Source organism: Microtus pennsylvanicus, chromosome 7, assembly GCF_037038515.1.
Source record: "Microtus pennsylvanicus isolate mMicPen1 chromosome 7, mMicPen1.hap1, whole genome shotgun sequence".
Lineage (NCBI taxonomy): Eukaryota > Metazoa > Chordata > Mammalia > Rodentia > Cricetidae > Microtus > Microtus pennsylvanicus.
Window position 1 is genome coordinate 75,648,888 of NC_134585.1, and position 5,052 is coordinate 75,653,939.

The following is a 5,052-nucleotide window of genomic DNA, read 5'->3' on the forward strand; positions in this document are numbered from 1 at the left end:
TTTTTTTCCACTTCATCAGGCATCATTGACCCTGTGGACACAAGAGGCTCAATTCTTCACTGGGAGTCACTTTAGAATAGAACACTGTGCTTAGGACTCATTTTTAATTACTTGGCCAAGTCACTTTTCCCAACTTTTGTTTTTTGTTTTATCTACTGTAGGGTCATCAAGGTGAAGGAGAAAGTAGTAAAGACATCTCCCAGCATGAAATCTGACAGCAAACCTATATCCAGAGGGCAGATATAGGTTTCAGAAGTGGGTTAGTGGCATTTCCCAAGGTGTAGTGGCATTTCAATTGTATTTTAATAGGCAGCCTGAAGATCTGAGAGTAAAACAGTCTCACTGGTCAGCCTTACGGACCAGGTTACGGTGACACACACCTTTAATCCCATCCGCACTAGTTGCCATTTAAATCAGGTGGTACATGACTTTAATCACGGTGGTGCACACCTTTAATCCTAGAGAAGATTATAGAATGGGAGGAAACCACTCTCAAAACACGGTCTCATTCTAAGATTCCTAGAGACAGGACCACCATTTCAGTCTGAGGTCGAGGTAAGAGCCAGTGGCTGACTGCTTTGCTTTTTGGATCTTCAGGATGAACCCCAAATTCTGACCCTGAATTTGTATTAGTCGTGCTTTATCAAGGTACCTTCAGAAAAATGAGTGAGTGGCTGGGAATCTTGTAGGGAACAGATGATAAGAGCAGAATCTAGAACAGTGATCAGAGGGAGGGTTTGGTCCAGAACCAGGGAGATAGAAAGTAGAGAGACAAGAATGGGCGCCAAGCCTAGAGTATCAGAGCAACATAAGAAAAGCCCCGACATACCTGCTTGGGTTTAAACAGGTGAAGTTGGACAAGACTACTTACTGACTTAAGGTATTCTTTGCAAAGTTGCATGTATTCTGTATAGCCAATACTAGCCTGACCCGCATCAGTAATTGTTAGCTGTTGACCAAAACAGGGAGAGACTGAATGTGGGATTCCCCTCTGTATGCTGTGAATATCATTGGTTAATAAAGGAATTGCTTTGGGCCTACAGCAGAGCTATAGAGGAACAGAGCCCGGTGGGGAAAACTAAATGGAATGCTGGGAGAAAGAAGGACAGAGTCAGAACGAAGCCATGGAGCCCTGCCAGGGACCGGACACCAGAACTTTAGCTGGTAAGCCACACAGATTAATAGAAATGGGTTAAATTAAGATGTAAGAGCCAATAAGAAGCTAGTGCTAATGGATTAAGCAGTGATTAAATTAATACAGTTTCTGTGTGATTCTTTTGGGGTTAACTAGCAGCCCCCTTGCAACAACTGAACATGGTCCTCAGTTGTCCTCTCATGCGGGGAGTGATTTCTATACATGATGGCAAGAAGCGCTTCTTACAAGAAATGAGTTTCACTTCATTTTGTGTTGCTTTGCTGCATGGACTACTTTTTCTTAAAAAGCACAAGACCCTGGCATAAGGAAATAAGCTGGAAGAAAAGTCAAAACGAAGAGCTTCTTCCTGCACAGTGAGTCACCATTCACTGCTTCCCTTGGGAGTTGCCACATGAGCCAGTGGAAGAAAACCACACTGCAAAGGAGCCTCAGAAAGTAGGGTGTGATGTGAGCTGCAGGTGAGCTAGTTTGGCAGTCACACCGCTAACTACATTCCATTCTCCAGCACACCCAGAGAAACAGAAGACCCAAGAGCTGTCTGTCGGGCAGCAGCGAACGGGAAACCTTCCCTGACAGAAGGCACCATTTCTAGGAAAGAGAGATGGGGATGTGCATTTCAAGACATAATCCAGGCTCCTTCATGATCTAGCTCTTATTTCTCCTGAAAGAATTTGCTCATCCAGCAATTAGTTATTCAGATTTGACAGAGCAAGGTGCTGAGAAAGTAGTAAGCAAAAGTAGACACATCCCTTATGTCATGCCACAGGAATCCAGCATCAGGATGTAACATGATAGTGCACCAAAGGAGAATACAAATGGCTGGTACTTTCAGAGCAGGAAGGAGGGAGGTTTGACTCATGGAGACACTCATGCAAGCAATTCCCAAGTTCACAGCTGGAATCTGAAGGAAAAGCTGGTGAACAGTCGGAAAAGGGGCTCTCAGAGAAGTGTCCCCTCTCTATCTCTTAACCCTGCCCCTCATGCCTGGGCTCTCAGAGTGTGACTCTACCCTCTGGATGATTGCTCTGGAGATTCCCCCACCCCCAAGCTCTCTTTATCACCTACCATCTACTAGCCTTTCCCAGCTCAACTTGCAGGAGACTCTTTCCCTTCAACCCCTCTTGAGCCACAGAGAAATACTTCCCAACGCGATGCAGTTGCCTCTGAGGCTCAACTTTGTAAGTCAGCACCCGTCCTGTTGGACTGTGAGCTCCCTGAGAACTGGAGTCAACCTTATTCTTTGTGATCCCAGCATTTTTCATAGTACAGGAATCTATGAACAATAAGGATTAGTGAGAGAAAGGAAAAAAAATAAGAGTTATGTGTCTTGACGGTGGGCGTAACCATGAACGCTAGTATTTGAACGCTACTCTCTGTATGCTAAGGGCTGCTATAAGCGTTTGATTACTCTTTTTTTTTTTTTTTGGTTTTTCAAGACAGGGTTTCTCTGTAGTTTTGGAGCCTGGAAATGGTGGATGTTAACCTCTCTCTTACAGGTGTTGTTTAAGCTTTTAATTCTAATCTGTCAATTGCAGATGTTAATAAAATCTAATTTTGAAAATGAGAATCATAGAAAGGGTTTTGGTTTGACTATAAAATGTCTCCCACTGGTTTATGTATTAAAGCCTTGGTCCCCCACTGGTGGTACTAGCTGGGAAAATTCAGGGTACAGTGGGAAGCGAGGTCTACCTGAAGGAAGCAGGCAGCTAAGGTCACACCTATGAAGTTTATAAGGTCCTCAGTCCCCTCCTCTCTGCCTTCTGCCGCCTAGGAAATGAAGATGTTCTTCAATGGCATACCTGGCTACCATGGTGCTCTACCCAAGCCCATGGAGTCAAGCAAATGTGGACCAAATCCTCAGATATCTACAAGCTAAAATAAATATTCCCTCCTACGAGTTGCTTATGGCAGTCACTTTATCACGAATCCAGCAAAGGAAATGCATGCATAGCAATTCCGGACTGAAGACTGCACGCTATCATGACAACATGCAAGAGCAAAGCTGGGCGCCTAAAGTCCTGGGTCAAAGACTCCACGTTTTAGGGAAAAAAGAATAACAGTGAATCTACCCTGAACACAGGCTTGGTGTGACCTCCGCTTTGAGAGCAGCGGCAGGTTTTTTCCTTGGCCTGACACCTCACCTTAGAGGCCCTCAGCTATGGGTCACAGCCAGGCAGGATGTGCAAGCGACTGAAGGGCCCCAGATGTGCTCTCTGTGCAAACAACTTTCCCTCGGCTTTGGAAGATTCACAGCAGCAGTCGCTGTGTGCAGAGCCCGTCAGCGGGTCCAGCCTTGTGATAATGACACAAGATGTTGTCATCTATGCAGCTCCATAGGCCACGGGTTGGAACGCCTCTGAGAGAAGGACAGTCTGGAAATGTAAAACATGATATAGTGATAAATACCCGCAGCTGAAGCCCATCGCTCTTGTTTAACAGATGCTGCTGCTCCCGATTTTAACAGGTCTTTAGGTTTTCCTGAGCCTTAGCTTTGATGCAGTGTTTGTTACTTTTCTGTTGCTATTATAAAACACCGTGACCAAGGCAACTTAAGGAAAAAAGGGTTCAAAACCAGAAAAAATAAGAAACTATAAAATGAAGAACGTGTCCTTTTGGCTTATGGTCCCAGAGGTACAAGAATCCTTTGAAATGGGACGGCATGGCAGGGAGCAGCAGACAGTGCCTGCAGGGAACAGGAAACCAAGAGATCTTATTCTCAACCGTAAACAAGAGTAGACAGAATTAGCTGGAAATGCACGGGGCTTTAAACTCTTGAAGACTACCTCCAGGGAAATTCTTTTTTTCCAGCAAGACTATACCTCCTAAGCTTCCCCAAACAGCGCCACCACCCTGGAACCAAGTATTCTGATACCTGAACCTATGGAGGACATTTCTTATTCAGCCGCCATAGTCAATCACAGGTAGGGATGGTATAATCCACCATTCTCTAATAGTATGCATTCCGTCCCACACACTGGCTAATTATCAGCATTTGAAAAGCAGGAATAAAGATGATGTCTGCATCCAGGGAATGACATTTAAAAGGGTTCAACTGCAAATTCCAGAGCACTGGGTTGTTAACAGAGATCATAAACAAGGCATAAAATATTTGTGAAGCCTGCTGCTTCATTCTGTGATGCTGCAGGAGATACAAGTTGATTGAATCAAGCCCTTATTCCCAGGAGAGCCGTGCTTAGAAAGAAATTCATTCTTTTCCCTGGCAGTGGGAGTAAAGGCATTGGGGACAGGGGAAAGGCCTTGGCCTGCACAGCATCCAAGCTCCTGGCAGTTGGCCCTCCCTAGGGGGGTATCTGGTCTCCTAACCCCAGCCATCAGCTCAGAGCTTGCCCAGACTGCCTGGCCCAGGGCTCTAGGGACAGGCATATGGGACAATTTCCAAATCTTCAAAATAAGCAAGCAAGGGACTGTCACAACAGGCACAGTGTCCCGAGTGAAGAAGGGAAGTGGCGTTGATGGAGGAAGTTGCCAGGGACTCAGGAAGGAAAATCACTAGGTGCTGAGGTGGCCTGATTGATTCCAATGCTCTGATTGCCATGCAGACAGGCCCATTGCTCTCAAGCTCCTTCTTGCCTCATTTCCCTTTTCTCTCTGAAAAGATATGAAGTTAGTAAGGGGTAGAAGTCTTCTTGTTCAAATATGATTCAGGAGGAAGCTTAGCCACAGAACAGGAGAGGACTAATTACCGCCTTAGAGAAGAACTTGTAGCAACAGGTCCCAGATAGATCCACCCCAGATTTTTCAAAGAAGGCAACTCCTTCATCATGTATTGTCAAGAACTTCCAAGTGCAGGAAGAAGCCATCGGCTTCCACACTGATCACCTGACTCAAGGTACCCAGCAGGCTCCCTGTGAGTAAACCAGAGGCTTCAGTACAAG